This window comes from Seriola dumerili, unplaced genomic scaffold (assembly GCF_002260705.1).
Source record: "Seriola dumerili isolate Sdu_G_001 unplaced genomic scaffold, Sdu_1.0 BDQW01000592.1, whole genome shotgun sequence".
Classification (NCBI taxonomy): Eukaryota; Metazoa; Chordata; class Actinopteri; order Carangiformes; family Carangidae; genus Seriola; species Seriola dumerili.
Genome location: NW_019174847.1, coordinates 2742 through 12238, shown reverse-complemented (window position 1 = coordinate 12238; position 9497 = coordinate 2742).

Here is a 9497-nt window from a genome sequence, read left to right as displayed (position 1 = left end):
CATCTCATGCCTTGAAATTCTGTGACTTTTTCAGGACCTTTTATGCCTTAATATGCTTTGTTGTATTTTGGACAATTTATGCCATACTATACTATGACGTTTTTTGCAATTTTTCTGCCATACTATATTAAGATCTTTTTTGGCATATTTATGCCTAATTATATTATTTCGGCTCATGCCTTGACATACTATGACGTACACCCAATTTGTGGACTTTGTGACAAAGTGTTTTCGTCGGCACAAGCGGGCCTCGGAGACGTTTAAGAGGCCGACTTCCTTCGAAGGGAGCGATAGAAGCCTGGGCTGACATATGTTACGTGCAGCGTGACAGCCGAGTCCGTAGACACCAAAATTTGTGGACTTTCGAGAAAATTTTTTGGAATTATTAAACCACAGAATTTAACCGTGTTCCCCCGGCAGCATATAGAGACCGCCATGGAGCGGCCCTTCGGAAGGGAGCGACTCAGAAGGCTGAGGGGCTGGACATATGATTACTCAGCGTGAGAGCCGAGTCCGTAGACACCAAACTTGTGGACTTTGGACAACTTTTCCGTCTGTGACATTCACACTAGTCTTAATGGTGTGGCACCATCAGCATATGAGAGATGACCCTTCGGAAGGGAGCGACTCAGGAAGGCTGGGCTGACATATGTTACTCAGCGTGACGGGCCGAGTCCGTAGACACCCAATTTGTGACTTTTTGACAAAATTTTTCGTCGCAGGCAAGCGTGGCTCGGAGACGTTTAACGAGGCATCCCTTCCGAAGGGAGCGACTTAGAAGCCTGGGGCTGAGATGATGTTACTCAGCGTTGGAGAGCGCGAGTCCGTAGAGACACCAAAATTTGTGGAACTTTCGAGGAAAAATGTTATTGGAAATTATGTAAGAACACAGAATTTTAACCGGTGTCCCCCGGCAGCATATGAGAGACCGCCGCATGCGCGGCCCTTCGGAAGGGAGCGACTCAGAAGGCTGGGGCTGACATATGTTCTCAGCGTGACGAGCCGAGTCCTGTAGACAACAAACTTGAATTTGGACAAACTTTTCGCTGTGACATTCACACTAGTCTTAATGGTGTGGCACCTCAGCATATGAGAAGATGACCTTCGGAAGGGAGCGACTCAGAAGGCTGGGCTGACATATGTTACTCAGCGTGACGAGCCGAGTCCGTAGACACCAAATTGTGACTTTGCAATTTTCGTTGTGAAATTACACAGCAAGGGTGTGGCCCTCGGCAATGAGACGATGACCCTTCGAAGGAGCGACTAGAAGGTGGGCTGACTATATGTTACTCAGCGTGACGAGCCGAGTCCGTAGACACCAAACTTGTGGACTTTGGACAAACTTTTGTTGTGGACATTACACAGTTTAATGTGTGCACCCAGCATATGAGAGATGACCCTTCGGAAGGGAGCGACTCAGAAGGCTGGGGCTGACATATGTTACTCAGCGTGACGAGCGAGTCCGTAGACACCCAATTTTGGACTTTTGACAAAATTTTCGTCTGCAGCAAGCGGGCCTCGGAGACGTTTACGAGCATCCCTTCGGAGGGAGCGACTGAACTGGGGCTGACATATGTTACTAGTGACCAGCGAGTCTAGACACCAATTGTGGACTTCGAAATTGTTTAAACCAGATTTACCGTGTCCCGAGCATATGAGGACCGATGGCGGCCTTCGGAAGGGAGCGACTCAGAAGGCTGGGGCTGACATATGTTACTCAGCGTGACGAGCCGAGTCCGTAGACACCAAACTGTGGACTTTGGACAAACTTTTCCGTTGTGACTTCACACTAGTCTTAATGGTGTGGGCACCTCAGCATATGAGAGATGGACCTTCGGAAGGGAGCGACTCAGAGGCTGGGGCTGACAATATGTTACTCAGCGTGACGAGGCGAGTCCGTAGACACCAACTTGTGGACTTTGTACAAACTTTTCCGTTGTGACATTACACTAGTCTTAATGGTGTGGCACCTCAGCATTTATGAGAGATGACCTTCGGAAGGGAGCGACTCAGAAGGCTGGGGCTGACATAGTTACTCAGCGTGACGAGCCGAGTCCGTAGACACCCAATTTGTGGACTTTGACGAAAATTTTTCGTCGCAGCAAGCGGTGCCTCGGAGACGTTAACGAGGCACCCTTCGAAGGGAGCGACTTAGAAGCTGGGGCTGACATATGTTACTCAGCGTGACAGCCGAGTCCGTAGACACCAAATTTTTTGGACTTTCGAGAAAAATTTTCGGAAATTATTAAAACACAGAATTAACCGTGTCCCCGCAGCATATGAGAGAGCCATGCGGCCCTTCGGAAGGGAGCGACTCAGAAGCTGGGGCTGACATATGTTACTCAGCGTGACGAGAGCCGAGTCCGTAGACACCAAACTTGTGTGACTTTTGGAGCAAACTTTTCCGTTGTGACATTCACACTAGTCTTTAATGTGTGGCACCTCAGCATATGAGAGATGACCCTTCGGAAGGGAGCGACTCAGAAGGCTGGGCTGACATATGTTACTCAGCGTGACGAGCGCGAGTCCGTAGACACCAATTTGTGGACTTTTGACAAAATTTTTTTCGTCGCAGCAAGCGGGCCTCGGAGACGTTTAACGAGGGCATCCCTTCCGAAGGGAGCGACTTAGAAAGCCTGGGGCTGACATATGTTACTCAGCGTGACAGCGAGTCCGTAGACACCAAATTTGTGGACTTTCGGAGAAATTTTGGAAAATTATTAAAACACAGATTTAACCGTGTCCCCCGCAGCATATGAGAGACCGCCATGGCGGCCCTTCGGAAGGGAGCGACTCAGAAGGCTGGGGCTGACATATGTTACTCAGCGTGACGAGCCGAGTCCGTAGACACCAAACTTGTGGACTTTGGACAAACTTTTCCGTTGTGACATTCACACTAGTCTTAATGGTGTGGCACCTCAGCATATGAGAGATGACCCTTCGGAAGGGAGCGACTCAGAAGGGCTGGGCTGACATATGTTACTCAGCGTGACGAGCCGAGTCCGTAGACACCCAATTTGTGGACTTTTGACAAAATTTTCGTCGCAGCAAGCGAGGCCTCGGAGACGTTTAACGAGGCATCCCTTCCGAAGGAGCGGACTTAGAAGCCTGGGCTGACATATGTTACTCAGCGTGGAAGCCGAGTCCGTAGACACCAAATTTGGTGGACTTTCGAGAAAATTTTTGGGAAATTATTAAAACACAGAATTTAACCGTTTCCCCCGGCAGCATATGAGAGACCGCCCATGGCGGCCCTTCGGAAGGGAGCGATCAGAAGGCTGGGGCTGACATATGTTACTCAGCGTGACGAGCCAGTGTCCGTAGACACCAAACTTGTGGACTTTGGACAAACTTTTCCGTTGTGACATTCACACTAGTCTTAATGGTGTGGCACCTCAGCATATGAGAGATGACCCTTCGGAAGGAGCGACTCAGAAGGCTGGGGCTGACATATGTTACTCAGCGTGACGAGCCAGTCCGTAGACACCAACTTGTGGACTTTGGACAAATTTCCGTTGTGACTTCACAAGTCTTAATGTGGACTCAGCATATGAGAGATGACCCTCGGAAGGGAGCGACTCAGAAGGCTGGGGCTGACAATATGTTACTCAGCGTGACGAGCCGAGTCCGTGAACACCCAATTGTGGACTTTGACAAAAATTTTTCGTCGCAGCAAGCGGGCCTCGGAGACGTTTAACGAGGCATCCCTTTCCGAAGGGAGCGACTTAGAAGCCTGGGGCTGACATATGTTACTCAGCGTGACGAAGCCGAGTCCGTAGACACCAAATTTGTGGACTTTCGAGAAAATTTTTTGCGAATTATTAAAACACAGAATTTAACCGTGTCCCCCGGCAGCATATGAGAGACGCCCATGGCGGCCCTTCGGAAAGGGAGCACTCAGAAGGCTGGGCTGACATATGTTACTCAGCGTGACGAGCCGAGTCCGTAGACACCCAAACTTGTGGACTTTGAGACAAACTTTTCCGTTGTGACATTCACACTTAGTCTTAATGGTGTGGCACCTCAGCATATGAGAGATGACCCTTCGGAAGGGGAGCGACTCAGAAGCTGGGGCTGACATATTGTTACTCAGCGTGACGAGCCGAGTCCGTAGACACCCAATTTGTGGACTTTTGACAAAATTTTTCGTCGCAGCAAGCGGCCTCGCGAGACGTTTAACGCAGGCATCCCTTCCGAAGGGAGCGACTTAGAAGCCTGGGGCTGACATATGTTACTCAGCGTGACGCAGCCGAGTCCGTAGACACCAAATTTGTGGACTTTCCGAGAAAATTTTTGGAAATTATTAAAACACAAAATTTAACCGTGTCCCCCGGCCAGCATATGAGAGACCGCCCATTGGCGGCCCTTCGGAAGGAGCGACTCAGAAGGCTGGGGCTGACATATGTTACTCACGTGACGAGCCGAGGTCCGTAGACACCAAACTTGTGGACTTTGGACAAACTTTTCCGTTGTGACATCTCACACTAGTCTTAATGGTGTGGCACCTCAGCATATGAGAGATGACCCTTCGGAAGGAGAGCGACTCAGAAGCTGGGGCTGAACATATGTTACTCAGCGTGACGAGCCGAGTCCGTAGACACCCAATTTGTGGACTTTTGACCAAAATTTTTTCGTCGCACACAAGCGGGCCTCGGAGACGTTTTAACGGGCATCCCTTCCAACGGGAGCGACTTAGAAGCCTGGGGCTGACAATATGTTACTCAGCGTGACGAGCCGAGTCCGTAAGACACCAAATTTGTGGACTTTCGAAAAATTTTTGGGAAATTATTAAAACACAGAATTTAACCCGTGTCCCCGCAGCATATGAGAAGACCGCCCATGGGGGCCCTTCGGAAAGGGAGCCGACTCAGAAGGCTGGGGCTGACATATGTTACTCAGCGTGACGAGCCGAGTCCGTAGACACCAAACTTGTGGACTTGGACAAAACTTTTCCGATGTGACATTCACACTAGTCTTAATTGGTTGGGCCACCTCAGCATATGAGAGATGACCCTTCGGAAGGGAGCGACTCAGAAGGCTGGGGCTGACATATTTACTCAGCGTACGACGAGCCGAGTCCGTAGACACCAATCTTGTGGACTTTTGACAAAATTTTTCGTCGCAGACAAGACGGGGCCTCGGAGACGTTTAACGAGGCATCCCTTCCGAAGGGAGCGGACTTAGAAGCCATGGGGCTGACATATGTTACTCAGCGTGACGCAGCCGAGTCCGTAGACACCAAATTTGTGGACTTTCCCGAAAAATTTTGGAAAATTATTTAAAAACACAGAATTTGACCGTTGTCCCGCTCAGCATATGAGAGACCGCCCATGTGCAGCCCTTTCGGAAGGGAGCGACTCAGAAGGCTGGGGCTGACATATGTTACTCAGCGTGACGAGCCGAGTCCGTAGACACCAAACTTGTGGACTTTGAACAAATTTTCCGTTGTGACATTCACACTAGTCTTGGTGTGGCACCTCAGCATATGAGAGATGACCCTTCGGAAGGGAGCGACTCAGAAGGCTGGGGCTGACATATGTTTACTCAGCGTGACGAGCCGAGTCCGTAGGACACCCAATTTGTGGACTTTTGACAAAATTTTCGTCGCAAGCAAGCGGGGGCCTACAGGAGACGTTTAACGAGGCATCCCTTTCCGAAGAGAGACGACTTAGAAGCCTGGGGCTGACATATGTTACTCAGCGTGACGAGCCGAGTCCTAGACACCAAATTTGTGGACTTTCGAGAAAATTTTTGGGAAATTATTAAAACAACAGAATTTAACCGTGTCCCCTCGGCCAGCATATGACGGAGACCGCCCATGGCGGCCTTCGGAAAGGAGCGACTCAGAAGGCTGCGAGGCTGACATATGTTACTCAGCGTGACGAGCCGAGTCCGTAGACACCAAATTGTGGACTTTGAAAAATTTTGGGGCGAAAATTTAACACGATTCTAACCGGCTCCCCCGCAGCTTATAGACCGCCATGCAGGCCCCTTCGGAAGGGAGCGACTTCAGAAGCTGGGGCTGACATATGTTACTCGAGCGTGACGAGCCGAGTCCGTAGACACCAAACATTTGTGGACTTTCGAGAAAATTTTTTGGGAAATTATTAAAACACAAGAATTTAACCGTGTTCCCCCGGCAGCATATGAGAGACCGCCCATGGCGGCCCTTCCGGAAGGGAGCGACTCAGGAAGGCTGGGAGCTGACAATATGTTACTCAGCGTGACGAGCCGAGTCCGTAGACACCAAACTTGTGGACTTTGGACAAACTTTTCCGTTGTGACATTCACACTAAGTCTTAATGGTGTGGCACCTCAGCATAATGAGAGATGACCCTTCGGAAGGGAGCGACTCAAGAAGGCTGGGGCTGACATATGTTACTCAGCGTGACGAGCCGAGTCCGTAGGACACCCAATTTGTGGACTTTTGACAAAATTTTTTCGTCCAGCAAGCGGGCCTCGGAGACGTTTAACGAGGCATCCCTTCCTGAAGGAGCGACTTTAGAAGCCTGGGCTGACATATGTTTACTCAGCGTGCACCAGCCGAGTCCGTAGACACCAAATTTGTGACTTTGAGAAATTTTTGGAGGAAATTATTAAAACACAAGAATATTAACCGTGTCCCCCGCAGCATATGAGAGACCGGCCCATGGCGCCCTTCGGAAGGAGCGACTCAGAAGGCTGGGGCTGACATATGTACTCAGCGTGACCGAGCCAGTCCGTAGAACACCAAACTTGTGGACTTTGGACAAACTTTCCGTTGTGACATTTCACACTAGTCTTAATGGTGTGGCACCTCAGCATATGAGAGAATGACCCTTCGGAAGGGAGCGACTCAGAAGGCTGGGGCTGACATATGTTACTCAGCGTAGACAGAGCCGAGTCACGAGACACCCAATTTGTGGACTTTGACAAAATTTTTCGTGCGCAGCAAGGGGCCTCCGGAAGACGTTTAACGAGTCATCCCTCCGAAGGAGCGACTTAGAAAGCCTGGGCTGACATATGTTACTCAGGATGACAAGCCGAGTCCGTAAGACACCAAAATTTGTGGACTTTCGAAGAAAAATTTTTGGGAAATTATAAAACACAGAATTTAACCGTGTCCCCGCAGCAATATGAGAGACCGCCCATGAGCGGCCTTCGGAAGGAGCGGACTCAGAAGGCTGGGGCTGACATATGTTAGTCAGCGTGACGAGCCCAGTCCGTAGACACCAAAACTGTGTGGACTTTGGACAAACTTTTCCGTTGTGACATTCACACTAGTCTTAATGGTGTGGCACCTCAGCATATGAGAGATGACCCTTCGGAAGGGAGCGACTCAGAAGGCTGGGGCTGACATATGTTACTCAGCGTGACGAGCCGAGTCCGTAGACACCCAATTTGTGGACTTTTGACAAAATTTTTCCGCTCGCAGCAAGCGGGCCTCGGAGACGGTTTAACGAGGCATCCCTTCCGAAGGAGCGACTTAAGAAGCCTGGGGCTGACATATGTTACTCAGCGTGACAGCCGAGTCCGTAGACACCAAATTTGTGGACTTTCGAGAAAATTTTGGGAAATTATTTAAAACACAGAATTTAACCGGTCCCCCGGCAGCATAATGAGAGAACCGCCCATGGCGGCCCTTCGGAAGGGAGCGACTCAGAAGGCTGGGGCTGACATATGTTACTCAGCGTGACGAGCCCGAGTCCGTAGAACACCAAAACTTGTGGACTTTGGACAAACTTTTCCGTTGTGACATTCACACTAGTCTTAAATGGTGTGGCACCTCAGCATATGAGGAGATGACCCTTCGGAAGGAGCGACTCAGAAGGCTGGGGCTGACATATGTTACTCAGCGTGACGAGCCGAGTCCGTAGACACCCAATTTGTGGACTTTTGACAAAAATTTTTTCGTCGCAGCAAGCGGGCCTCGGAGACGTTTAACGAGCATCCCTTCCGAAGGAGCGACTTAGAAGCCTGGGGCTGACATATGTTACTCAGCGTGACACAGCCGAGTACCGTAGACACCAAATTTTGACTCTTCGAGAAAATTTTTGGAAATTATTTAAAACACAGAAATTTAACCGTGTTCCCCGGCAGCATATGAGAGACCGCCCTGGCGGCCCTTCGGAAGGGAGCGACTCAGAAGGCTGGGGCTGACATATGTTACTCAGCGTGACGAGCCGAGTCCGTAGACACCAAACTTGTGGACTTTGGACAACTTTTCCATGTTTGTGACAATCACCACAGTCTTAATGTGTGGCACCTCAGCATATGAGAGATGACCCTTCGGAAAGGACGCGATCTCAGAAGCTGGGGGCTGACATATGTTACTCAGCGCTACGAAGCCGAGTCCGTAGACACCACAATTTGTGGACTTTTTTGGACAAAAATTTTTCGTCGCACAAGCTCAAGCGGGCCTCGGAAGAACGTTATAAGAGGCACCCTTTCGAAGGACGACTTAGAAAGGCCTGGGGCTGACATATGTTACTCAGCGTGAACAGCCGAGTCCGTAGACACCAAATTTGTGGACTTTCGAGAAAATTTTTGAAATTTTAAAACACAGATTTAACCGTTCCCCCCGGCAGCTTATGAGAGACCGCCCATGGGGCCCTTCGAAGGGAGCGACTCAGAAGGCTGGGCTGACATATGTTACTCAGCGTGACGAGCCGAGTCCGTAGACACCCAAATTGTGGACTTCTTGACAAACTTTTCCGTTGTGACATTCACACAATCTTAAGGTGTGGCCCTCAGCATATGAGAGACGATGCAGCCTTCGAAGGGAGCGGACTCAGAAGGCTGGGGGCTGACATATTTACTCAGCGATGACGAGCCGAGTCCGTAGACACCAAACTTTGTGGACTTTGGACAAAACTTTTTCCGTGTGACAATTCACACTAGTCTTAATGGTGTGGCACCTCAGCATATGAGAGACTGACCCTTCGGAAGGAGAGCGACTCAGAAAGGCTGGGGCTGACATATGTTACTCAGCGTGACGAGCCGAGGTTAGACACCCAATTTGTGAGGACTTTTGACAAAATATTTTCGTCGCAAGCAAGCGGCCTCGGAGACGATTTAACGAGCATCCCTTGCCGAAGGGAGCGACTTAGAAGCCTGGGGCTGACATATGTTACTCAGCGCGTGACGAGCCGAGTCCGATAGACACCAAAATTTGTGGACTTTCGAGAAAATTTTTGGGAAATTATTAAAACACAGAATTTAAACCGAATGAGTCCCCACCAGGCAGCATATGAGAGACCGCCCAGTGGCGGCCCTTCGGAAGGAGCGACTCAGAAGGCTGGGGCTGACATATGTTACTCAGCGTGACGAGCCGAGTCCGTAGACACCAATCTTGTGGACTTTGGACAACTTTTCGTTGTGACATTCAAAACTATTTAATGGTGCACCTCAGCATAATAGACAAGAGACACTCCCCTTCGTCTGCAGACCGGCAGTTACAATGGGCGTCAATGAGGATCAACTTCAAGTGTCAGAAGCGTAATGGAAGGGGCCTGCAA